Here is a 27842-nt window from a genome sequence, read left to right on the forward strand (position 1 = left end):
TGGAGAGTCCATCTCTGGAACTTCGGGCACCACCCCCCCACCCCCCCGGCAGCACGGCCTGGAGCCGGCCGAGGGCTCTGGCAGGCCGGGCTGGGGCTCCCTTCCCGGTGCGGGACAGGCCTCCCCGGCCCCGGCAGGTCCCCTCCGAGCCCCCCCAACCCCGCGGTTCCACGCGGGCTGACATCGCCCCCGCCGCCACCTCCCGCTTTGGCCGGTCGGGGCTGGGTTCCCGGTGCCCTCTCGAGACCCCCCGGGCTGCCCTCAGGCTGCTCTCACAGCCGCTCACTGACAGCAGATCAGCCACCTCGGGAAGCGAACCGGCGCTTGCTGTGCTGAGGCTGGAAGGGAGGAAAAACCCCCCCTCCTGCCCCCCCATCCCCACCCTGTGCTCCCCCCTTCGCTGGGGTAACGCCCCCACTGCCCTCTCTGCCCCGCCAGCAGCTGCGGATAGAGCTCGAGAGGAGCTTGGAACAGCTTCCTTGGGCCAGCGAAAACTGGGGTCACCTTCTCCCTAAACCACATATTTACCTACCGCCTGCTTTTTGCTACTGAATCACAGAATCCTTCAGGTTGGAAAAGACCCTCGGGGTCATCAAGGCCAACCCTCAGCCCGACTCTACAAAGTTCTCCCCTACACCACATCCCCCCACAGCTCATCCAAACGGCCCTTAAACACACCCAGGGATGGGGACAAAAAATGGTGAAAAAGTGCAGTCCTGCAAAATTTCTTTTATAAAAATAATTTTTAAAATCTCTGTCACTAGGAGATGCTTCCAAATCCAACAGAACTAATGCACCCCCATTCCCCACAGCAAAACATGGCACATTTCTGGGCAGACAAGAAAGGAACCCCAAGAGCTGTCCCTCTGCAGGACACGGCGGCTCAGGGAGGGGACCCGGGTTCCCAGTCTCTGCTCCCAGCACAGCAGCTTCGGGCTCCCTGAGCCCAACTGCTACAGAGCAAGACAGCTCTGGGGGAAGGTCCGACAGCTCCCGGCTGCTCTTCGCACAGCACCCAATAGAGTCCTGCTCGGCTGCTGGGTCTCGTGCCGGCTGTGCCTGCAGGAGGGACGCCTGGAAGAGGCAAAAGGCCGAGCTCAGACAAGCCCCCAGCGCCAGGCCCAGCCGCAGCTCCACGGCTCCGGCTGCACCTTCTACCTCCAGCCCTGACCGACGCTGTGTCCTTGTGCCGCAGGGAGCAGCAGGTTCCCAGAGTCCCCTGAGCCGAGCTCAGATGAGCAACAATTCAAGTTTCTACTGGTTACACCAGGCAGTGAAGAACTGCTCTGCAGGGTCTGGCTTAAAAACCTGACAGCTAGCACACGGAAAGGGAGCAAACCCTCATTTTTCCTAACTTTAGAGCGTTTCACAAATGAGCAGAGTGTAACTCGATGAGGACTGCCGAGGCCTTGACAATCCTCAAGCTCTACCATCTCCTGGCAACACGGGGTGGTGCCTGCTGGGTTTTTGGTGGGACAGACCCCGCTGCTCCCACCCCCCAGTAGGTTTGCAGTGCGGTGCAGCCACAGCAGCTCTGGCATGTTGCCCTCTGCCTGCTCTGGAGAGTGGGAGACGCCAGCACTGGGAGCAGCGCTCGGGGCTTTGCTGTTTTGGGGAAACAGCTCAGGTCAGAGGCTTTCCTCTGTTCTCAAAGTGACACGAGCTTTGCCAAGGGCCGTGTTCCCCATGGGAATGCCACCCCCAACCTCAGGCTGGGAATATGAAAATATTCTCTTGGCATGTGAACTCAAACAACAGAAGCAATTCCTAAAGGAGTTCTGTGGCTTATGGAACCTGCTACATTTGAATTACAGTACCAAGGTCTGTCAACATAAAGCCAAACCAGATAAAGAAGGGGACCCTAATCTGCTAAGCATCGAGAGCAGACTAGATGTGAAACCCAGACAGCCAGCCCTGCAAAGGGAATTTCTTTCAATCTCTTTCCCACCATGCCTGACCTTTAGGCAAGTCAGAGACTAGACCCAGGTGAATGATGTCGTTTGGCCATGGCCAACAGATGTGTCTGACGGGGCCCTCCCAGCACTGCTGCACTCACCTCCTGACAGCCAGACAGAACTCGGGCTGTAGAGTTGTGCAAAGTTGTGCCCATCAGTACGGGCACAGCAGCTTTTGATGAGAGCTTTCCTACTCCTCACCTGGTTCTGCAACTCAGCTCATCAGTGACTGCAGCGAGCCCAAGACTCCTCCTGCGAAGAAAACGCAAGGATTTCTTTTTAGTCTCCAGTCTGGTCAGGGCCATGGTCTGTACTCAACTTCTATTGGGTCTATACTGGGGGGCTGCTGCCACTGGGATTTGCCATCGTTCCTCTGTATGGCCAGACCCTCCTCCCACCAAGTAAGACTCTGTTCTCACCTCTCTAGAAGCAGGGATCTAGTGCTGGTCAGAAAGGGAAAATCCTCGTGCATCTGGCAGTGACCAACAACATCTCTTCAGTCTCCTCCGTTCACGTTCCACCTGCAGGTCAGACAGGAGAAAGGGTCACAGAAAGCTGCCACCAAACAAGGGGCGAAAGGACCTCTGGACATCACGGCAGGGAGATTTCTGCTCAGAGACTGGAACTGCACCAGAGAACAGCGAGGGCAAAAAGCACTCGAAGTAGACTATGGAAGAGAAAGAGCAAGAGGAAACAGTTCCTGACACGAGAGTGACATGTGTGTGCGTATGGGGACACTGGGGCAAGAAGGGTGGTACTGGAGTGAATGTGCATTTGTGAAGGCAATGGGGTGGGAGAAGAGAGAGAAAATACCAAAGTGTGTGTCCACAGGGGAAAGTGGGAGAGGGAAGGAAACAAGCAGAGGACTCCAAAGTGCTGTCTGAGGAATTGTGTTGTGTTCCAGAGGACCGTGAGGCTTTGCAGAGGCAGTGAAAGCCGGTTTTACCTGCTCAAGAGTCCTCCTGAGCTCAGCAATGAGTTGCTTCAGCTCCTTCTTCTCAAGTTCCAGCCTTGCAACCGCTTGCTGCAGACGTTCCAGCCGCTGCGACAGGAGTCTCTTCTCCGAGAGCCATGAGAGCTGCTCCCCTTCTGCAGCAGCCTGCTGGGTACAGAGAGGGGATTACGTGAGCTGCTGCCACATCAGGGTTGGAAGGGCCAGAATCAACAAGTCTGGGAGAGTGACCGGCCCAAGGCATGGACAGTGCTAAGTCCCTTCTCCTCCTGTCCACAGGCCAAGACAACACACTCTCTCCCTAGGGGCCCTCCTCCAGATCACCTTGGAGAAATCCACACAAATTTGCCTTCTTGCTTTTTGAACCACAGCACAAGGACGTCCTGAATGCACAAGGAAGCCGTTAACCAGATCAGGCAATGAGACCAATTCAATTCCTTTCAATACACTGGAAAAGCTGTACCTCAGAAGTCTAAATCTCCGAAAGCATCCTCTAAGCACCATCAGTGCAGCTGCTGTTCAGCCATTGTGATACGATTCTACTAAGTTTATGTACTGGGTCTGGCTGAGCCGGAATTGGTTTTCCCCTGTAGCAGCCCTCATGGTGCTGTGTTATGTTGGGAGCTGGCAGGGTGTTGATAGCACACTGGTGCTGTGGCTACTGCTGAGTGGTGCTTACACAGCACCAAGGCTCTTTCTGACATTTCCCCCCCACAGTGGGACAGGGTGGGCAAGATCTTGGGAGGGGACACAACCAGGACAGCTGACCCCAACTGACCAAAGGGATATTCCAGACCATATGACGTCTGCTCAGTATAAAGCTGGGAAAAAGGAGGAAGGGGGGGGGGGGGGGGTGGTCACCCTTGGTCCTCCGAGGCAAACACTATGAGTATTGGAGCCCTGCTTCCTGAGAAGGCCCGACATCGCCTGTTCATGGGAAGTAGAGAATAAATCTGTTTTCTTTTTTTTTTGCTTCCACACACGGACCTTTGCTTCATTTTGCTTATATTAAAACTGTTTTTGTTTTACCCACAAGGGTTGGGTTTTTTTTCTATCTTATTTTCTTTCCCCTCTTTGCCCTGTTGAGAAAAAAAGGGGAAGTGGGGGGAAGTGATAGAGCGACTTGGTGGGTACCTGGCATTTAGCCAAGGTCAAACCACCACAGTTTAGTACATTACTCTCGCTCAATTGTGCCCTTTCCTTTCCATGCCAAATCCTAACCACAACATGTTGGCTAGGTTTGCCCAGGTAAGAGAGAACCAATTACCCATCCCCAGCTTTTGCACCTGAGGTAATTTTAACAGCAAGCTCCGTAGTTCCTTCAGTAGTTCTGGGCTTGACAGAAAACATTCTAGCAGGTGAATGGTCTCCGGCCGGAGCTATACAGACAGGCAAACCTGCTGGCTGCAAGCATGGCTTCTCTGGCCAAGCAGGTCATGTATTTGTAGGAATATATATTCCTTTATCTTTATGGGAAACACCTTTAGAATCCTTCATAGATGATGAAACCGGCCCGTGTCCCTCTCTGAAACCATTCTCTGCAGGATGGCTATTTCTTCCCTCAGAGTCCCACTGGCCTATCTGCCTTTTTGCCCTTCTCTGAACTTCTGGGATGTTCTTCTGGGGAGGAGCCAGCAGAACTGCAGCCAGGATTTAAAGTCCAGACTAAGCATGATCTAGGCAGTGGCACGATGATGTTCTCTCTATTAGGGAGGAAGGGAAGAGAGAACAACCCTGACATTTGATTTCCCATTTTGGGGTTGGGGGTTTTTTTGGACCTCTACTGTGTAGTGTTTTCATGGTACCATCCTCCAGAACCGCACTGTGGCCTCTCGAAGGAGTGATGGTCAGATCACAGACTGTCATTCTGTGTTTCAAATCAGGACTGGCTGTCCCCTTGCAGGCAGACATATTTATCTGGCTCAGCACTTTTGTTTCTCAAATGTCTCTATTTTTTTCCCACTGTCTGCTCTCAGTGGTAATGTTGAACAGCTTTCTATTATTAGCAAACTTTTGTATTCTCACCCCTTTTTTCTGATCCAGATATTTAGAAATCTAAATACGGATTTGGACACAAATAATAGCCCGCACCATGCAATGTAAATAGAGACAAGTTTGAAAATTACTTTGACTTAAGCTTCAAGGGGAGAAATCGTCAAAATAGAGGAAAATAAACACCCTGAATCTTAACTGAATTTTATATGACTACAGCATCTTTCCCTACTTATTCAGAGGGATGTAACTGGAAAAGTTAAACTAAAAAACAGCCACTGATTTAAACAATATTCTTCTGCTCTTATGGTGGTCTGTGGTCTCTCCACAAAGTCTGTGATATTGGTCATGTCAATGATCTCTCCTTTCTGGACTGCCTTCTCTTACCCAAGGTGATGACCCTGCTAATTGAGCTTACCTGGCCTGGCAGGAGAGCAAGTCTGGGAAACAGGAATGATGAATGGAAGGGGAAAATGAGGGAAGCTTGGTGAGCATTTGCATATTCTCTGCCTTCTCCGATCTGGACTGCACTTGTACAAGACCACCTAAAATCAGATCTCCACTGGAAAAAGTTGCTCCTTAAAATTATTAACAGAAGGCCAAAAAATATGTAAGAAATGGCTCTTCATGGCATCTGCCATCCTCACCAGGACATCCTTTCTGTGCTTCTCAGTGGTCTCAAGTTTCCTTTCCAAAGGTGCCACCTCTTGATGTAGAGTCACAGTCTCCTTCTTTAGAGCAGCAGCCTCCTCCTGCAAGGCACTTTGTAGAGAGTTCTTCCTGTGTTCTGCCATCTGTGTCTCTGCAGCAGGAAAGATGAAGGAGAAGATGACAAGCAAAGCAAAACCAAACTGATTTGCATCCTACAGAGAAAACACCATTTTCTTACCTGCCTGTCTGTGTTTTCCAGGCCCTAAGCCCACAAGGGCTTTCAAAGCACACATAAATAAAGGAAACTTCCAGGCAGAGAATAGAAGAAGAATGAGAGTGGCAAGGTTCAGGAGAATATGAAAATGTGCTTGCTCTTCTGCGAGTTGAAAGGGCAGGGCTAAGGGCATGGCAGCACATCACCCACAGTGTGAGAAGCAGGTAGCACTGACATCAGTGAAACACGGGCAGAGACAGGAGGTGAGAGTCAGATCCAGTGTCCTAAAGGAAAAGGAAGAAGAAGCAAAAGTGAAGACTGACTGTGACACAGTTCATTGACCAGGAAGACTTAAGAGACTTTACAGAAAAAAACAGATCTGTCAATGTTGTGCTTGAAGATGTGCTTTGGTATTTGTTCAAAAGAACGAAGCTAGGGGAATATGTTGTGCACTGGCAGGAAAAGGAAGAAAGGAAATATTCAGTGGTACTAGGACAACGGCAAGGAAAAAACAATTGAACATCACACCAGTACCGAGACCTGAATCAAGGATGACTACAGATAGACAGGACTAAAACTAAACTAATACACTAAACTAATAGACAGGAACTAAGGATGGAAAGAACTGACTAGTGGGACAAGCAGGATCCATCCAATGGCAGAATTTCAAGTATATAAGCTTTATCATATGTAACATATGTAGTAAAAACTATGAATGTTCCAGAAAAAAGCAGTGATCCAAGGCCTAGAAAACTCTCTGAAAAATGATCAGCAGTTCCATCTCAGAGAGGGAACATGAAGAAATATTGAACAGGTAAAGGCTCTACATGAGCAGGCGACAGCCTGTGAGGGAGGCAACGAGCAATGCCCACACCTCCCTGTTCCTGCAGTCTGGGACAAGGAAAACACAACAATGAAATAAAAACCCAATTCTGATGTGGAGACTGGGAAAGCAATGACAGAAAGGAGAAGGAATGTCTGTCCAGCTATAATAGAGAGAGGGCAATAGCCCTGGAGGCTCTGGGATGGCCTGGAGATTAGAGGAAAAGGCAACTAGCTACATGTGAAAACCAGTTTATAAACACAACATGAACATGTTACCAAAGGCTACGGAAGTAAAAAATTGTGTTTTCTATGGCTGTGAGCTCAGACACCAAATCAGTATCGGCAAGAAAACAGGTAAGAAGGATGCAGAAGCATGAGGTACCAGAGAACGAGGAAAAGCAGCAGAAGGAAGGATGCAATACCACAGGAACTTAACACTGAACTCATGCTCTGTGAGTCTGCCATGTAAGAGGAAAAGGAAGTCGACAAAGACAAGGCTTTTTGAGGTTGGTGCTTTTAAAGACCATACAGAGAAGGATACTGTGAGGCATCATGCTACACCTACTTAGCAGTGACATGGGACCTGAAAGGCACCACCTCTGCACATTATCACCAGTCACACAGCCAGATGCACTGCCAGACACTGGATCTTTCTCTACAAAAATCTTTCCCTGGTAGTTCTATCAATAAGTCTCAGGCTTGTTGTTTTTCTCCTCTTCCCATCTCTGGGCACTGCATTTTTCCTCTGTGTGGTATCAGAGACCCCCACTGGTGAGACAGGATGGGGTCAGTGGGTTGGAAAAGGGAAGTTGTACCTTCCTGGCTTTGAGCCAACTGTTTCTGCAGCTCTTGATTGCAGGCACTGAAATACTCCTTCTCAGCTTGCCTCTTGCTCAGCTCCAGCTTCGAGTCCTGTATCTTCTTCCTTGCATCCTTCTGGAAGAGGTAAGAAGAGAAGCATCACCTCACAGAGCCACTGCTGGCGGGAGACAAAGAGGTACAAACACACAGGCAGAAACAGCCAAGGTGGGAGGGGGCAGCTGGGCAGTAATGGTACATGGGATGGGGATTCTCCTTTCCCCCGTGGCAGCAAGCCAACCTGGCCCACAAGAATTTACATCCATTCTGGCTTGGGCACTCTGCTTGTCAGTTCAGTGCAGCAGCAGGACGGGATTTCTGGGTGCACTAGACACAAGTTACCAGATCTTGCTGAGTCTGCTCCAGGTGCTGACGCAGGTCTCGTAGGGCTGCGGCCACTCTGTCCACTGTGAGCTCTGCAGGGAGGTCCCTGGCCTGGGAAACAGCTGGGCCCCAGGCATGACCCTGTTCTGGAGAGAGAAGCCATTCTGTTGCAAGCTTTAACCAAAAGGGTCTCCAACAAACAAGGCCTCTTTATGCACAGGAGGAGGTGGCAGTGCCTTTGATGTCATCCTAGAGCTCGTGTTACAGCAAGACGTGTGTCCTGGGCTAACATTATTTTGATGACCACTAATGTCAGCACTGCCTCAAGGAAGGATGCATGTGCCCTGGGACTTGGGCCCTATTTCATTCTGATGCTGGTCATTTCTCCACATACAAACACGGACTTGTCTCTGCAGGGATGTCAGGCTTCCAAGACTTCCCAAGGCTTGAATCAGCCTAAACTGACAGGACAGGTCTGTCACATCAGGATTACAAAGAACCACCCCCCCTGCACCTGCTCCCATATACCCGCCTACAGACCTGTGAACCCAGCCCCACACTTGTCTGAACTCCAAGGGACTAAGTCTCTGCTGTCACAGACCGTGCGCTGGAGAACCAAGTGCAGTTTGTCCAGCTGGGATCGGGCTTCGCGGGGGGCACTGTTGGCTGCTGACACTCCGTGGCCAATGCCTGTGCTCTGCTCTCTGTGCTACAGAGCCTCAAACACAGTTCAGACACCTCAGCCTCCAGCACGCGCAGAGAGTTCCTCGAGCACCGTTCGCCTGCTTGGGACTCCTCCAGATCCCGCAGCAGCTGCTCCTCCCCAGCTGCCAGGCCAGCCTCCTCCTCCAGCGCTGCCTCCTGCAGCAACTGCACCTGTAACACAGACGCACAGCGCTCAGGGACAGCGCTGCTGCTGAGGCACAGAGCGGGATAGAGGAAGGGGCCAAGGAGGAATTACTTCAAGCCAAAAACCACACTGGAAACAGAACGCACGAGGGCAAGGATTCAAACTGAGCAAAACAAGCTACAAACAGGTACCTGGAGGCTAAGGGGCCTGAAGGAAGTTTCCCCATCCCCAAAGGAACGGTCACACTGTCAGGTTTTCGTGCTTTCCAACCTCAGAAATGAAGGTTCCTGTGTGTGTGAGGGTGCGAGGGGCTGGCTGGCAGGGTGAGGTGGCAGATGAAGCATTCCTGCATGGAGAGTGGGGCTGCCAGGGACGCTTGAGATTAGAAGCAAAGGGGAGACAATCGGCACCCCTCATGGGGCACCTCCCCAATGCCAGCTGAACGGCCGAGCTGGGAGTGCTCCCACAGACTGCCATAACCAATGCTGTCTCACCAGACTGCTCAGGGCCTGGCAGGGGCAGAAACACCATCTGGGGACAACATCTGGAACAGAGATACTGAGAAGCTCCAAAGGAGTCTTCAATGCCATGAACCATGAGAGAACCAGGGAAAACCCAGGCAGAACACAGCAGATCCAGCCTCAGTGTGCAGTCTCTGGGCAGAACACAGAAGGAGTGCATGTTGCTGGGAGGGAAAACAAGTTGAGGCCTACAAGCTGAAGGTGGTATTCTATGTCCCTGGAGAAGAGGATGCTAGTGCACAGGTCACCTGGTTGTTGAGCTCTTGTATTTCTCTTCTGTGGTCTGAATGGAGCTGCTCGGCCTGGCGAAGAGCAGAAAGAAGCTGAGACACCTTGTTGTGCTGGGCAAGGTTGTTTTCTTCCAGGGTTTTGAGGCTCAGTTCCTTCTCTTCCAGAGACACAGTCAGCCTGAAAGTCAGAGCAACTCATTACTACATGGTATATAACATTTAATAAACTCTTAGGACTTCCACCACCAAAGGGGAAAAATGATTTGTCTGCTGAGGTTTGTCTGAACAACTAGGCTGCTTGTTCAGTCCTCAGCCAGGCTGGCAACCACACCCAAGCACGTGCCCACTACGCTTTTTTCCACAGAAGAAAGGTGAATTATTGGCTAAATACCCTATTTTTTTTTGAGATGGGAATGTGAATAGAAACACAACAAAGTCTTGAAATGAAGACATTAGGGCAGAGGAAGATTTTTCTTTTGACTAATGAGGCTCCAAGGGAGAGGTTTTGTCAATAATGAAGAGACATTTTCTTCCCCTAACTTGTCCTGGTAGGAACAGCAGCAACTGACAGCCAGGTGATCTTTGGGCAGTTTCACAAGACTTGCAGCACCATATTACTTTCAGCTAGAGAAATGAAGGCTGATACCAGAAGCAGTAATGGAGGTTTGGAGGAAATACTCAGATCCTTATATAACATGCCAGATCCCTCATGGGGGAAGCAAGAGGGCACAGCTTTTTATTTCTCTTCTTCAATGAAGGTGTGTCTTGAAGGCTGGCAAGACTTTACCAGGTGAAGTACCCTACCTACCCTTCATCTTCTTTCTTGCATTCCTTGGACAGTCAGTAACATCTGTAACTGTTGAGGCTGGCAGGGACTCTGCTCAAGCCCTTCCAGACACCGGCTGGGAATTTTTGAGGAATGAGGAAACAGATGGCAGTAAGAAACATGCTTATTTCTTGGGTGCCTCAGAGGGGAATCTGGCTTAGTTCAAAATCATGGTTTTAACCAAAGGTATCAGGATGGAAGACCGATACAGATCCCAAATGTTTAAAATTTACTAGACCCAAGACAGAGCTGATGGATGTATCTAGCTCATTACACTGCAGCTCGTTCTGCCTCCTTTGGTGTGTTTCAGGTTTGAAACCCCTGAAAGTTTCATTTAACAGCATTAACATGCCGACCTAACAAAACAACACCTCCTTTTAAGGAAAGGACTACTCCAAAAGCGACTGTCTTCAGAAAAACTGTAACTGAAGGATTAAAAGAAAATGAAACACCACATCAAGAGAATGAAACATATCTGCATGGATAGTTCAGAATTCTGCTTTTTATGAAATGCTGCCAGAGCCACTTGGATATGTGAAGATCTGAAAGAGGGAATCCATTAAACAGAACAGAGAGTTTCACAGACTTTCATTTACCTGGCTTTTTCATTCTCTAGGACCTTCAACGAAGCCTGAAATTCTGTGTTGTGATGCTCCACTTCTCATCAACTCCTTTCCCCCTCCAAAGACTGCAAACACACTTGCAGCTCCTTGTTCTGATGTTCTACCTTCTCCCATTGACTCCTCTTCTCCTCCAGGATCTTCTGGACGTGCACAACCTCCAGCACCTTCTGCCTTGACAGTTCCTGTGCCTCACTCGGATCTTGCTGAGCTTTGTGGCCAATCACTTGCTGGGACTCTTTGGAGGCTGCTAGTTGAGATGTCAACTCTTCCACCTCAAGTAAAACACAACAAAGCAGTCAAAGACTACAGCTTGCCACTGTCAGCCATATCAGCCATATCATATACTGTGAGGAAAGGGAAAGAACAACTTTAAATTTCACCCTTTCATGAAAATACCAGATCCACAATGGATACAGCTGGCTTGTTTAAAAATCTAAGTGGGTCACCATGTTCATCTGAAAAAGCACCTTAAAAAACAAGGCTAGCAGTACCAGGCCAGCAGAAATCCATTCTGATGAGTGCTGGCAAACAGGCACAAAGAGCAGCCCATCTGTCCAGGGCAGCAGCTGGCCGGTCAGTCTCCTTCAGCCCAGCTGAGATGGAGACCACAGTGTGATGGCAGCCAGAGGGACTCACCCCATCCCCTGCTGCTCTGCCATGGGGAGAGACCACCTGGTTGATGACTGGAGTAGCTACTGCTGTTTCACTCACCTGGTTTTGTAGAGCATCCCTCTGCTGAAGGAGGACATTAATTTCTTCTTTCATTATTTTGATTTCTTCCTTGTGCCTCTTCTCCACTGCCTTGATCTTACTCTGAGTTTCCTGCAGCTCTGCTTGCAGTTTTCCTGTGATGTTCTGCCAACACAAATGGAGAGCAAGCTGCTGGGACCTGCCATCAGGTCCAGCTTTCTCTTCTTTCTGTCTCAAAATCACATTCATTCAGCCACTTCTGCTTTTCTACCCAGCTCTGCTTCCACTGTAACACTTCCTTCCTGTTGCTGATCTCTGGAGCTCATCAGGCTCTGTGCTTTCAGTGCCTGCACCAGTCCCTGCCTCCTCAGTCACAGCACTTAGGTTTTATTTCCTTGTTACTGCCCTTCACTCTGTTACCTGGGTCTCTCAGCCTCTCTCAGCTTACGTCCAGTTGCCAACGGCCTGTTCCTTCAACCCACCCTACTAGTCAGACTTACCTGCCCATCCTCGCGCTGCTCTTTCACCTCCTGCCTGAGCTGCTCCAGCTGCTGGTTGGCTTCTCTTAGCTCTCCCTGAGGCTGAAGTAGTGTCTCTAACAAAGCACTCTTCTCATGCTCCTTTTCTTGCAGGACCTGCACAGAAACAAGGAGAAGACAGGTTTAAACTTCCCACACAGAATTTGTGTGGCAAGGCTCCAACACCGACGGGCTGACACGTTCTCAAAGCGCCGTGTTGCTGCTCTCCCAGGCCCTTCTCTGCCCACTTGCAGACACAGCTTCCTAAGTGAGACTGGCCGTATGAACATGGTCCAGCCACAGTCCCCCTGTGATTGAACCTCCAACAAACATCTAACAGGAAAATGTGTGGCACTTCTCAAATGTCTCGCCTTGCTGGTGAGGGTGTCCCTCATCTTCTGCTGTGTCCTGTTTGTCTTTCAATAGCAACTTTTACACCTAGTTAGCAGCAGAGAAAATGCAGGGCTGCCAGAGGGCTGAAGCGAGCAGCTCCTTCAGAAAACTCATGTATTCCAAGTGGGGTTTGGTGAAAATTACTTCATTTTTAAGGTATTCATTAGACTTTGGTAAAGTACTGACATGACAGGGACACACTGACATCTCTGAGCACTGCCCTGGCATTTCAATACTTGTAGACACAGTTGGGGGTACTGCTGTCCCCAGGCAGACTCTGTGAAGAGGACTTTGGGTGGGACACAAGGAGGACTCTCACTGTGTGACAGGGTTGCACAGGAGATCTGGGCACAAAACAGCTTACCAGCAAGTGACTTAAAACAGCCCAGAAGACACCCCTGTTTTACTGCTCAGAAATATTTCAGAGGAGTCTTGAAAATTGTTTTTCTTTTGTCAACAATCCTGCCATGCCCCCCTGTCCCCCCCAAACAAAAACCCCATCCTCATGGGGATTCAGTCCTACAAATTCCGTTTGGTCTTTAATGGAGTTAAGGTTATAAGCATGTATCAGTACAGATCAAAGGAGGACTGTTAAGAGAACTGTGAAGATACTCTGAGGTAAGTCTTAAAAAACCAATAGCAGCACAAAAATCTCAACTGAAAGGGGATGCTTCTGCCTGGCTTCCTCTGACAGGTCTCACTCCTAGTCCCAAAGATAACCCTGCTTGCCTTTCACCTCACCAAATTCAATGTAGAAAACATGTAGGGCATGCTCCACACAGCCTGACATCCAGACATCTCCCACAGCTCTAGCCTTGCAAAAAAGCTACACAAATTCTCCTTTCACAGTCTGTACCTCTTGCTTGGCATTTTCAACTCTGGTTCGTTCCTCCTCTTGTTGAGCTCGTGTGGTAGCAACTTTCTGCTTCATATCAAACAGCTTCTTCTCATGCTCCCCTTCTGTCTCTGCCCTCTCTTTTTCCCATTGCTCCAGTATCTTCTGCAGCTCTGAATGATGCCCTTCCCGCTCACTTGCCTGAGGAGTGGAGGGAAAGACTTCAAGGTGAAGTCCCAGCCACGCTCCTCAAAACAAATGTGAAGCTTCATCCCTCTCACAACCCCCCACCTCAACAGTGCACAACAATGGCTTTGTGCTCTCCATAAATCACGTCCTGTCAAGGAACTTAAAAGGTGGGTCAGCAGGTGGATGAATCATAGAATCATTTAGGTTGGAAAGACCTTTAAGAACATTGAGTCCAACCATTATGAAAAGGAGATGTTACCTTCCTCTCTCCATGGCTGCCTGTTTCCTAGCACCTGTCTCCTCAGGATTTCTCTCTATTCTTAGAGTCTATTTTCAAAGCTCACATCCCTTTCCATCAGTGAAAAGATGTAGATGAACTGCAGGGTGAGAAAGAGACCGGTACCCTGATGCCCCAGTCACAAGACAGGCCACAAACGGAAGTACCAGGAACAAGGGGCCTGTTCCACATGCGTCACGCCCAGAGATAACACCTCTGACGACGGTGACAGGACAGAAAGAAAGGGAGAAAGTTCCCGTGACTGCAGTTGGCAGCAATGTGAGGAGTCTACTTCATGGCAGACAGGAGTCTGTAAGATCCTACCCCTTTCCTGACAGGCTTTGGGTGGCACCCAACCTCCAGCTAAACTCGCCTTAGGCCCACACTGAATCTGTGGCTGCTTTTACTGTCCTGGCAGAGTCCTGGGGGTCTTCACATGCCTTCAAGTACAAGGTTTAGGGTTAGGGGTTAGGGAGAATAGGGGATAGGGTTAGGGGTTGGGATAAGGGGTTAGGGGTTGGGATAAGGGGTTAGGGGTTGGGATAAGGGGTTAGGGCTGAGGGTTGGGGGTTAGGGGGTAGGGAGGAGGGGGAGGGGTTCGGGGTTGGGGTTAGGAGCTTGCGGTAAGAGGTAGGGATTAGGGGTTGGGGTTAGGGGTGGGGTTAGGGATCAGGGGTCAGGTTTAGGCGTTAGCATTAGGCGTAAGGGTTAGGGGTTGGGGTTAGGGGTTAGGTGTAGGGGTGAGGGGTCAGGGATTAGGGGTTAGGGGTAGGAGGTTGGTGTTAGGGGTTGGGGGTTAGGGTTATGGGGTTAGGGGTCAGGATTATCTGCTTGGCCCAGCAAGGTGTGACCTATGACAGATGGTTTCTCCCATTTCACACACTCAGGTGATTACTCTTCTAAAGCCAGCCCACAAAGCTTGCTTGAAGAATTCAGAAGCATATTGTTTCCTACCAGGTCTTGTAGGAGCTGGTTTATTTCCACTTCATGATCAGCTTGCCGCAGTTTGAGGGTATTGTTACACTGCTGTTCTGCCTGCAAGAGCTGTTGTGCCATGTCTTCCCGTTCCTGCCTCATTAGAGATCGCTCTGCTTCCAGCTCACACTGAAGGCACTTCACTTCCCCTGCAAACAGGACAAATGGCAAGATTCAGAGTCTACACAATGGTTCTGACTTCACTGACCTTATGCCATCTGCACTTCAGTGCAGGAGAGATCTGCCTCCATCTCCTTCACTCCTCAGAAGCACTCGGACACAGAGCTATTTTTATACCATCTTCCCTAGCAGGGGGATCACCAGAGACAGGAGGCTCTCACCTTGTATCACCTCCTTGGCCTGCATGACTGTGTGAAGTTGGATTTCCAGCTGACTCCTGGTGATCTCCAGCTGAGAGAAGTGCTGCTGAGCTTCAAACAGGCTGGATTCCAGCGTCTCCTTCACTGACCTGTGAGTTGTGAGTACAGAGAGAAATGAGTTTGTTGCTCCTGACACCCACTGAGAGTTATTCCAGTAAGAAGTCATTCAAGATCCCTACCCCTGAGTACAGAAGATGGGTTGCAAGGAAACTTGTATACAGAAAGCATATTTCTGCCATTTAAAATAGCAATGCCGGCCCCTCCGGGGGATGCCCAGGCTTTGCTTATGACCCAGCATAACACAGAAAGCCCAGCTGAATTTGATCTCAACGGCCAAATCTGGAATTGCTGTTGGCTGACACGCGGGTAGCTGTGCCCAGAGTCTGGGCCAACAAGCAAAAGCCCGGGCTCTGCTCACAGCCCTCAGCTCATCAGCGCTTCCAAGCTGCTCTGCAGGGGGACAGAACAAGACTATTTCCCTGGGTGACTTTTTGAATGCTGTTCACAGTGTAGCTATAGGTAAGTAACTTTCCAGACTCCTTGTATTTAAAAGGGACTCAAGAAATACATGAGATGATATAGCAGGATCTCTCGCTTGGAGCAGCACTCGTAAGAAACCTGAACTAGATTCTATCTGAACAAGGACCACTGAAAGGAGAGACGGGCAGCCTTCAGTTTCAACTGTTGAAAGTTCAAGAGAAAAACTTGCTGCTTTTCTCTAAGTGTTGCTAACTAAGGAGGCAGTAGCCCAAGTGACTTGTTGCTCTCTAAAATGGAAGCTGTAGTACTGCAGAGCCAAATTCTTACAGCCACAGACTTCAACCAACTGCTGCGTATGACATGAGGGTTCTGGAACCAGGAGCTGAAGTGACCTCCCTGATCTAACACAGCGCCCTGTGTGCCAGGTTCCCACAACACACAGCACTGCCTCGCTAGGACGGGGGTGCCATAAAAACCACAGCAGTAGAATTTCACTGCTTGGATGGACAATGGAGGGTGTATCTTCAAGGAGAACAAGCACATATTTCTGATTGTGCCAATCTCTGGCAGTCCAAAGCAAATATGCTCCATTTTAGGATAAACAGAATCAGTCTCTAAAACAGAACAGAAAAGATCGAGTCCAAAACTGTGACAACAAAAGGCTCTTGAGAACAACATCTGCCAAGAACAGTTGCTGAATTTTTATCTATTGTCAAAGGTTCTTCAGAACTAATTTATCTTCTCAAAAAATAATGTATCCCTTTTCAAAAAAATTTTTAAAAAGGAGATGAACATTTAATACTTTAGTAACAGCCCAATAACTGACCAAACATAACTCAGCTGGATCAAATAAGAGAAGCTGGAGCTCAGAAGAAGCAGCAGCTCTCAAGAAACACTGAGTCAAAATGGGTGTTTATCAGCCATCCTAACGACATACTCTGGAGTAATAAAGTGTAAAAGTCAAGAAACATGAAAAACAATGTCTAAAACATCATTTGTACAGCTCTGCAAGTTCAGGAGTCTTCTAAAAAACACCTACAAGGATGACAAACAACTCCATTTTTTTTTTCTGAGCAGAACTTATCACATATGACCTTAGAAAGGCAGAAGGACAGAATCTTGCTCCTTCTCTGTGTAACTTCTCCACATCTGTCTCTAAACAGCAGGTGGTAAGGAGTACAGGACGCAGACATCAGTGATGGGCAAGAATCCTCAGAGACGTGAGGATTCAAAAGAGGTTTTCCAGCTGCTGGAGTAACCAGCCCTGGGTCCTGCACCACAGTAACAAGAGTTACCTTCCAACCAGAAGGCCCTCGAGATCTGCAGCACCAGCCTCTGGCTCCACCCTAGATGGCAGTGTCCTACTCACAACGTCTGCATGGAACAGCCATCGACAGCCAAACTACTTGATAAGGACAGATCTATGTTCAAATGCATAGAACAAGAAACCAAAACCAGAGAGAAACTTCAGTTTCAGTAAACGCCTGCAGGGTTTAATTATTGCTCAATTCAGAGCCAAGCTGCCTTGCTTTGGACTTCACACAGGAATGTGCAGGGAGACATAAACCTGAGCCCGAGGCCCAGGAGATGTTTGCTAGTTTGAGCTGTCAGGAAAACAACGTTAAAATCATAGTATACTTTTTTTCATTTTGCTCAAGATTCTTTCATTTTCTGCCCGTGGAAGGTGAAAACATTTGAAAAGCACACAGGATGCAATAAATCCTCGTGGAATGATTACCACCTTTATAATTACAGCCAATATATAATGTCCTGCCTAGGGTTTCCTCCCCGCCCTTACCTGGCCTCTGCCAGCTGCTCTGACAGGCCTTGTCTGTCCCGCTGCAGGGCTGCCAGGCGCACCTCTAGGGCAGCCTCCTCATGCTCCAGGAACTCCTTCTCTTTGGACACCGTGGCCAGTGCATGCCCCTGGCGAGAGGACTCCTGGCACAGCTGCTCCAGACCGCTGCGAGCTGACTCTTGCTGGCGGTAAACCTGAAAGCAGAACAAAAGGCAGTTAGAGCCCTTTCTCTGGAGTTCTGTGCAGAGCCAGCCAGTGCCACTTCTGCCTCAGCTGGAGGAGAAAGAGCTCCTGTACTGCGGGCTGGAAGTTTAAGAGCATCTGCTCCATACCACGCTAATACCCTGGGCTGCCAAAAGGCACTGGGACTGTTAACTTGGAAGTGATGAGTAAGGCCACGCTGGGCTGCCTGCGACCACACAGCCCCTTCACAGCAAACATAAATACACCAGACTACGTGTTTGCACGCAAAAATACGGCACCTTCCAGATCTGCCACCTTGCAAACTGGAATTCTATCAGAATCTATCCCAGTGCTGGAAATTTTCAGAAAAGTTTGAGCAAAAGCAACTTTGCTTGCTGAAGAAAGTGAAAATACACGTGGTTTCTCCTTCTGGAAAAAAAGAAAAAGATCCAAGTGCATTGGCTGCAATGAGGTGATGCTGAGCAGGGAAACAGCCCTTGGGGTGATTTATTGAAGTCTGGCTGATGCGGCCAAAGAGATGGTAGACTCTATTCCTACAGTAGTTCATGTCAACAACACTATTTGCTTGTTTTACACAAAGAAGTTGTCTAATATACCTTGCTGGTATTCAAACTTGAAGATTAACCATGTTTTTTTAGCTTTTTTCTTCAATATAACACCTCTGCTTTTCTTCAATATAACACCACATACCGTGGACTCCAAGACTGACCATCTAACAGAGAACAGACCATCAAAAACAAACAATTCTCTCAAAGTTATCCCATAATATCCAAGATTATACATTATGAAACTGACATTTAAATGATGACAAACTCCCTGGTCTCCTTCAGTGACATGATTCTCCCAAGCTCTTTTTCCAGGGTATCAAAATCAGTTAGTCCAGAGTGAAAAGTCTTGTGTGATCACCTATTTCTCATCTTCCTCAAAGCCTGAAGAGGCTCTAACAGCTCACAGAATCATAGAACCATTTAGGTTGGAAAAGACCTCTAAGATCATCAAGTCCAACTGTTAACCCAACACTGCCAAGCCCTCCACTAAGCCATGTCCCTAAGCGCCACATCGACATGGCTTTTAAATACCTCCAGGGATGGTGACTCAACCACTTCCCCGGACAGCCTGTTCCAAGGCCTGACAACCCTTTCCATGAAGAAATTTTTCCTAATATCCAACCTAAACCTCTGCTGGTGCAACTTGAGTCCTTTTTCTCTCATCCTATTGCTTGTTAATGTGAAAAGAGACCGACACCCACATTGCTACAACCTCTCAGGGAGTTGTAGAGGGCCATGAGGTCTCCCCTCAGCCTCCTCTTCTCCAGACTAAACCCCCCCAGTTCCCTCAGCCGCTCCCCATCAGACCTGTGCTCCAGACCCTGCACCAGCTCCGTTGCCCTTCTCTGGACACGCTCGAGTCATTCAATGGCCTTTTTGGAGTGAGGGGCCCAAAGTGAACACAGTATTCAAGGTGCAGCCTCACCAGTGCTGAGCACAGGGGGACAATCCCTGCCCTAGTCCTGCTGGCCACACTAGTTCTGACACAAGCCAGGATGCCATTGGTCTTCTTGGCCACCTGGGCACACTGCCAGCTCATAACCTGCCAGCTGCTGACCAGCACCTCCAGGTCCTTTTTCCCCAGGCATATTTCCAGCCACAAAGTTACATGTATGTCTTAAAATACAATTTCAACAATTTCAGGATCTCATTCCCGTTCTTAGCAGTACAAGACAGCAGACACTGACCTGCAGCTTTGTTCCACTCTCCAGGCTCCAACAAATGGAGTTTTGAAAGTTGCAGATTCGCAAGAAAAAGCGTAAGTAGAAACATGCAACCCCAGGTTTTTTTGACTCAGAAAAAGGGTGAAGAGCTACGCTGTTTGCTTCTTTTGCCACATGGGAGAGTAGCAGCCTCATCAGATTCATGGGCAAGACAAATCATCTCTCTGCAGCTTATCAAAAGCCAAAAAAGAGGCCACCACAGGCAGGTGGATTGAAGTCATCTGTAGCAGCAGAGGACAACTGAGAGAATTGCAGAACAGCTCTGCCAGCCACCAACACATTTCCAAAAGGCAGTAAACAAAGTTTCTGACCTCCAGCACTACCAAGTGTCTCCTTGACAAAACCACCCCAGAATCCAACAGACTGAGCTTCACCGAGCCGAGCAGCCAAAAGCCCACCCGGAAAGCACCAGGTGTTTGGTCTCACCTGACTGAGCTGCTCTTGGTTTCTGCCTTCTCCTCTGCCAGTATCCTCAGCTCTACCTGCAGCCCCTCCCGTTGCTCCTCCACTTTCTTCAGCAGCTGCTCCAGGTGGGCTTTCTCTGCACCGAGCTCTTCATTTGTTCTTTCACACAAGCTCAGCTTCTCCTGGTCAGAGATCCTTACTCTCTCCAGCTCAGCCACTTTACCCGACAGAACTTCATTCTCTTGCTCCAGCTGCAGTCACAGAAGCACAGAGGAAATGAAATACAGTGAGATTTACCACGGAGAAGGTTTGGCTTCGACAGAAAAAGGAACATTTCCATATTCAGGCAGTCATACGTCTGAAGGCAAGAAGTCTGAAAAGCAGCAGCAGCTGCAGACGAACACTTGGCAAGATCTTTGGCAACTGCTCACCTGCGACACAAGTTTGTTCAGTCGCACTTTATCCAGTGCAAGAGCTTCACTGACACTGCTCATATTCGCTGCTGCAACGTGTAGAACAGCTCCTTCAGCACTCAGCTTATTCTGAGCCCCTCTCAACTCTGCTACTGACTGCTCTGCCTGAAGAGACAAAAGAACAACATGAAAGCAAAGACAAGAAAATCCCTGACTTTAAGCAGCGACTCCAGATCCCCTTTGGTGTCTCTGACACACCCCCAGCCCAGCGCTCCCAATAACCATGTGGGGACTGACTGCACCAAGGAGCCTGTGTGGTCTGATCTCCCTTTTCCAAGGAGGAGAACAACACTGTCACTGTCTTCTACTGACAGAAACGGCACCTGTGCTGGTCTTGCTATCACAACTCCCTCTCCCACAAGTTCTGCTAGGAATAAGGTGACCATACCTTCTCCAGGGCCATGGTAAGCTCATGCTTCTCTTGCCTCAGCAGATCCCTCTGAAGGTGCGATTCTTCCAGTGTCTCTCTTGCAACTACCAGGTCACTCTCTAATAAAGAATGTTCTTCTTCAAGTGCGGCTAAGTCCTTCAGCCTACAAGAAGGGGAAAGACAAACAAGTTTTTAATGTAAAAACATTCTCATTTCCAAAACCAAGATTACATACTATTTCTGAGATATGGCAGTTTGAACGATTTGCAACAGCTTTCTATTTACCCCCAAAGAATGCTGCAATTTCCTGCCTAGCGCTGCATCAGTCTTTGTCACTGACCCAGGTGAAACATTCATCATTGAGAAAGTAAAACAAGCTTCCAGAAATCACAGGTTTCCAAAAAGTTCAGGTGCTCTCAACAGCTTCCTGCCTGCTAGCTCTCTCTCTCCTTTTTGATACATTAGATACCAGACTTTCCAAAGTTCTTCTTTGCATAAGACAGACTTTTAAAGTCCAGATTAACATTCTCTCCATTATTCTTGCCTGTGGCAACAAAACAATGAAGGAGCCTGCAATCTATTTGGGGAGATCTGTATGAATTTCCAATCCAATAACCATAAGATGACAGGATGATTCAGGCTGGCAGGGACCCCAGGAGGCCTCTAGCCCAATCTTCACTCAAAGCACCTGGGGTCAGTTATGGGATCAGTCCAGGTTGCTCAAGGCTCGATCCACTTGGGGCTTCCAAATTCCCAGGGATGGAATCTGCACAACCTTTCGAGCAACCTGTTCTGCTGCAGGATTGCCTTCATGGTTCCATTTTTTGTTCTCCTTAAATCCAGCCTGAACCTCTCTTGTTTCACCTTAGGCCTGTCATCAACTACTCCGGTCAGCTTTGGAATGATTTTTTTCAAGGGCCATAAAGAAAGTACAAGGAGGCAGCTCTGCTGTGTGTCAGCAGGGAGCCAGACCTGCCCACGTGCTCCCTTCACCAGTCTGTGCTACACACGCTGAGCAGACAAAATCCATTCTTTTAGGGGGGCCTCCCACCGTCCGGCAGCACCCACCCCTGCCCAGAGGAAGCTTTAATGCTCACAGGAGCTCCTGGTCACGACGTGCTCTCTCCATCCTCTGCTGCTGCTCCACCCTCTCCCCCTGGGCTGCATCTTCCCTCAGCTGCAGCTCAGTGTTACTCTGATGCAGACGCGAGGCTTCTTGCTCCGTCTCTTCAAGCTGTTGCTGTAGCTCTGCCCTGGTTTTCTCGAGGTTTGCACGGTCACTGCAGAGACAAGGCTCAGTCAGAAGAATGAACAGGCCTGAAGAGTCACGGATGCCATTCCAGTCACTCCAGGCTGGCGCTGTGGGCAGCACGGTAAGGAAGAACTTGCCCTTCCCCTCACAAGGTCACTGGAGAGGGACAGAGGAAGGCAGGCAGGCTTTTGCCTTCATTCACTGAGAAGCCGTGGCTAGGAAAGGGCCCCCAAAGAACAGAATTCAGAGAAGCAGCACATCGAGAGGGAGGCGTCTTGTATTCCAACGTCGCTCTGAGTCTCCGAGACAGCCTTAGGATTCACAGTAGAGCAGGAAAAGCAGTGACAGGAGGATGCTGAAGTGCCAAACAGGGGCATACATGGGGAGGGCAGGTGAGTTCTTTGCCCGTAACAGCTCTGAACTGCCAGAACTGGAAGCAGATTGCCTCCAGACCGCAGGAGGAGGAGGGAACACTCACCTTCTGAGTGCTTCTACCAGAGACTGCAGGTGCTGCTGGTGGCTGCTGGCCGTCTGGCATTCCTGCTCCAGTTGCTCGAGGCTTTGCTGCAGCTTCCGGCACTTCTCCTCCTGCTGCCTGTGCTGGTGCAGCAGGAAACTGATAGAGTCCTGCCTGGCAGAGAGCTCTTCTTTTAGGGCCTGCAAGGAATGGGCAGGGAAAAGCACAAACAGCAATAAGGAGCAGGGAAGATGGCTCCTGATAGCTGTGAGAGAAGCAAGCAGCGAGACAGCTCACCTGAAGGCAAAAGTTGTGATGAGGGGGTGGAGATCAAAGAGAGAAAAGCAGCAGAACACAGAGCTGGTGAGACTGGTGAGGTGATAGAGTACCAAGAGTGGGATGGCTAGAAAGAAACTGGCTAAGGGAATGGAAAGGTTTCAAGATAAGCAAGGCATCAGCAGCTGAGCCTGCGGCCAGTGGTGAAGGCAAGGAGAAATTCTCACCTGTGCTGCTCCTCTCCTCCTTGCCAGCGCTTCCTGAACCAACACAAAGGCACGCTCTGCATCAACGGAGCTCTGACAAGAAAGGACGTTGCCAGACTCTGCCTGCTGGGAGCTGTCAGCGACCACGCTGGCACATTCATCTAACACCACCTGAAAGCCCACATCAAGCTGTTACTCTCTGCTCATTCTACTTGATTTTCTTTGTCTATTTCTCCTTTTTCTCCCACTTCACCCTAGAGTCATTAAAAACTCAATTCTCTCATTTCTTCAGTCAACAAAGAAGTTTTGTCCCTGCGGTCACAAGTGCTCCAGGGGTTTCTGAATACAGCTACTACAAACAAGAAGAAACAAGTGTGAAGTGGCTGGAGGCTGCCTGAACGCTCAGTTTCTTGAAGCTCTCATGAATGATTTTAGTCTCCTTCAGCTTCTTAGAGCCACGGAGATGAGGAGCACCAGGTCAACACTGGAAATAGCAATGAAAGGAAATATTAATGCTACCCAGGGAAGAAGGAAGCTGAGGAATACTGGAAAACAGCAATGAAAAAGCTAATGTTTATTCTGAGCAGTAGCACAAGAGGATAAAAATGACTACATAAGGGGAAAGAACTGACTTTGTGAGAAGCTGTGTAAAACATCTGATGATTAAACCCCCCTCCCTAGAGTGAGGTTTAGGACTAAGCTAAAGTTAGCCCTAAACAGTTAGATCAGTTGCAATTCTGGGGAGATAATAATGGTCAGTGAATGCAGAGTGAAGGAGCAGAGTTGGCAAGCGCATTGATTCAGTCAGTGACCTTTTATAAAAATCTAAAGAACAAGAGAGTCATTGCTCAAGGAGGTGGGAGAAGCCTCCAGGCAACACTAGAACACAAATGTCAAGTAGCCAACTCAAAGCACAGTCAAATAGAGACCTTACAGGAAAGGCAAAGGTACGGAAACTTCTAGTGACTTAGCTCAAGTGTCACAGGACAGCCAACTCAGAAGTTAGAGCAGGTTTGATGTCAGAAAAGTGGTATAATAATTAAACAGCCAGTAGCAGTTAACACAGACAGTATAAAACATATATATCTATTCCCTGGGCCAGTCATTTGCCTTCCTCAAGTACTTTTAAATCAAATTACAGGGATGTGGTCCCAACTCTGTACTCACCTCTGTTATATCTTTTATCAGCTTTTGGAGGGAAAGATTCTCTTCTTTGACACTTTTAGTCAATGAAGCTTCATATTCTTTCTCTAACCGACTTGCTTCCTGAGAATAGAATAAGCAAAGGGTGGGTGGGGAAGAGCTGCTCCCCTCTGCAGCATTCCCAGCCTCAGCAGCATCGTCGTGCTGATAAACCTCAGCCCTAGTGATTCCAGTGTATCCCTTCCCACATCTATTGAATTCCTTCTTTGCTAAAACTAAGAAGAGAAAGACCAACAGCTGGTTTTCACAGGCTGCTATGAAGCTGTCAATTCCAAGGAACTTTGATCCCTAGAGATTTAGTCACAGGCAGAATAGCACTGGTGCAACCCCCGGAACTGTCTGCAGCTCCCCCGCCACTGCCTGCCCCTGGGCTGACTCACACGTGCCTGATGCTCCCACACAGTCAGCGTCCTCACCGCTCTTTCTCTTGAGGAAACCACACCCCTTTGTGCTAAAGCTGGAGAGCAACCATTGGGCCATCTCCCAAATAAAGGTAAAACATACTAGAATCTCCACAGTGTCGTTAAGTGTTTTCACTGTCTTCTCCTTCTCCTCGTTCTGCTTCTGAGATTGCACGAGCAAGGCTGAGAGCTCCGTCCCCCTGAGAAGAGAAGGTCCACGTGCCATTCCAAAAGCATCGCACACCAGCACCCGCTGAGGAGCTAAGCAGCTCCCAGAAGCACAGCAGAGAAAGTTCAGCCCAGAAAATACAGCAAAGGCAGCGTTCATCTCTACAGGTTAACATGCCTGATGTTGCAAAATGGCCCTTCCTGCCCCAAAGGACTTCTGCACTCAGTCTGGTAAGGAACTGTCAGTACAGAGGGGCTTAGGATGGCCCTGGGCAAATCCCTCCCAACTCCTCTGCACAGCCCTGGGGGTACCAAGGGCTGTACAAGAGACACAGCTCTCTTTATGCTGGTCTCAACTTCTCACCAACAATCAGGTAACAGCAAAAACACTGTAATACACTGTGATCTCTTTTCCAGTCTTGTCTTACAAAAGCTTCTGTCGGTCAGACGTGTTTTTCTACCTGTGCTGTTGAAGGCCATAGCTTGGCTAGGGACAGAAACAAGGCTGTGCAGAACGGGTGGGTTTTAAATGTGAACACAGCCCGCCTGTGAATCCAAGAAGCAGCCACAAAAGGTAATGTTGGTAACAGCAAAGTTTAAAACACATTCACCTGTCCTGAAGCTCCTTCTTCTCCAGGTCCCCCTTGACTTGTAAGGGCATCACTTCCCAAGTCTTCTGGCTTGTTTCCTGTTCCGCTTGCTGCTGTGCCTGACCCTTTAGGACAGGTCTGCCCAGGCTGACGGGCTCCCAGAGCTGCACACCAGAGTTCAGGTGGGAGCAGTTTACAAGTACAGAGCCAGAACGCCTCATCTGCTCTGCCTTCAGCTCAGACACATCTCTGCAAAAGGATCAAGAAAGAGATCATACTCACACCACCATCTTTATCAGCTGACTCACTTCTGAAGCACGTTAATGGTGCAGCAGTAAAAGCTGGCAGGAAAGATGACATCTTTGCTGGGGACAAATCACCCATCTGACACTTTGGGATCGGGACACATCCTGATAGTTGAGCAATGGGTCCATTTGACGGGTTGAGGAGTGAGGCTATTTTCTCCTCAGAGATAAGAAGAAACATATGGAACAGCCAAAAGGCTTCAAGAATTAACTAGTAGGTCAGGGCATACCCTGCACATTGAGGGAAGCTTACAGCCAAGTAAGGTAAATGGCTGACAGCAACTCACAGTTTGAAACTGCATGACAGGAGAAACCTCCTGGGGTGAGTCCCCCAGATTCAGCTCTAGTGGGACTGAAAGGAGAAATCCCCCGTGCTCAGCAGTGCCCTGGCTGCTCCCTGACAGAACGGGGAAGGAAACCCAGAGAAACTCTGCAGCAGAGATCACGATGGGCAGAGGCAGCGCTGGCTGTGAAGGCGATGGCGAGGGCTGGCAGCTGGACTGGCACTGGACAGTAACTGGGCTGCCTGCTGACAGAAGGGCAGCAGCACGCGAGCTCAAAGCTTTATACAAAAAGTTATTTAGTGATTGTTCTCTCCAGTAGGTACCATTAAAGCATCTTGGCAGGACCCTGCCCTGCAGGCCCAAACATGGCTTCTCTCTCCTGACCAGCTTTGCCTTGAAGAAACCTGCAGTAACGACATCACCAGAGCTCTCGGGGCCTGAGAAGATTCACTCTGCCAAGGGCAGCTCTGAGTAGCCCCAGAGATCCAGAGCAGAGGGAAGAACAGTCCCAGGGTGCAGGGCTGAGGCAGACGGGGGCTTCTCTTCAGGGCAGCTCCTCTTCCCCCGACAGACTGTCACCCTCCTCCTGCAGGTCAAAGCTCTGGGAAGGATCAGGACAAAGAGCTGCCGAGAAGTACGAAAGCAACAGCTGCACTCTGCTGTGGGTCTGTCAGATTGGGTCTGGGGCAGCGTGGGCTCTTCAGAGGGTCCCCACCTCAGCCCTTCCACCCCAGACACCAGCAGCACACAAACCCCGTGGGTCACCAGCACAAGGCCAAGCTTCCCACGCCTGCAGAGTTTTACCCTCTGCCCCAGGCTCTGCTTTCCCCGAGGGAAAAAAGAGCAGAGCTGCGAATGACTCTGGAGCAGCGCAGGAAGTGGAGCCTTTCTTACCTCCAGTTCTCCCGCGACCTCGCCCAGGAAATCTGAATTCTGTTGGTGAGCAGCTGCTGGTTCGATGCATCACTGAGGAGCTGATGGGAAGGAGAATGTTTGTCACTCTAAGCAGGGGGCACTGGGTGTCTGGAACACACGGAAACTGTTCCCACACCCCAAGAAAAAACCCCAAACCTCTGCAACTCCCTGCAGTGACCGCCCCTCACATGCAGCCCAAGAGCTGCCCCAGCCCATCTCCTGCTCTGTGCCTGCAGCAGCCTCCGTGTCCCTGGGCTGCACAGGGCTCTCAGGGGTGGTGACCCCAAGAGCTGGATTCTACCTTCACTGCACTGGTGCCACCTGCATTTCTGTAGGTCCTACCCAAACCCCTCTGTGTGCCCCAACCCCACACATTCCTGTAGGTCCTACCAAAACTCCCCTATACTCCCCATCTCTACACATTCATGTAGGTCCTACCCACCCCCCCATAGCCAAACTTTGCATATTCCTGTAGGTCCTACCAAAACCCTCCATATTCTCCATTTCTAAACATTCCTGTAGGTCCTACCAAAACTCCCCTATACTCCCCATCTCTACACATTCATGTAGGTCCTACCCACCCCCCCATAGCCAAACTTTGCATATTCCTGTAGGTCCTACCAAAACCCTCCATATTCTCCATTTCTAAACATTCCTGTAGGTCCTGCCCAAACCGCCCCGTCCCACCATACCTCAAGGACAAGCCAGGTAGAGGCAGTGACGAGGGGCAGGACCTAGTAGGGGTCATTTCCTGTGGTGTTTTGTTTTTTTTTTTAAAGTATATCATGACATCACGGCCGGCAGTGGTGTCACGCTCCTCTGCCACTTCTCCCTTATGAGTGTTGCCCTCCATGGTGACGTCACGGCCGTGCTGGGGCTCTGCGGAGGGAGGGCTTTGCCCCTGGGGTGGGAGGCGATGATGTGATGTGACATCACATGCCCCCCCCTGCCCCCCACCCCCCCGACGCTGCGGGGGCCCCTTTGGGCCTGGAGACCCCCCCTGGGGCTGGGCCCCACGTCCTGAACCCACCCTCGCCACCGCCAGTGCCCAGGTGAGGGGGGGACGGAGGGTTCGGGGGGGGGGGGGGGGGGGGGCAGATTGGGGGGGCTGGGGGGTAGATTGGAGGCTCTGGGGGGGCCATGGGGCAGGACAGGGATTTTGGGAGGGCACATTGGGGGCTCTGGGGGGCAGATTGGGGGTTCTGG

At 49.7% G+C, this 27842-nt stretch overlaps 1 pseudogene; it reads right to left on the bottom strand.

Annotated features, from left to right (window-relative positions):
- Window positions 1-406: 406 nt before the first annotated feature.
- On the bottom strand, window positions 407-27489 carry LOC141946976 (uncharacterized; annotated as a pseudogene).
- Window positions 27490-27842: the final 353 nt, after the last annotated feature.

This window comes from Strix uralensis, chromosome 9 (genome assembly GCF_047716275.1).
Source record: "Strix uralensis isolate ZFMK-TIS-50842 chromosome 9, bStrUra1, whole genome shotgun sequence".
NCBI classification, from domain to species: domain Eukaryota; kingdom Metazoa; phylum Chordata; class Aves; order Strigiformes; family Strigidae; genus Strix; species Strix uralensis.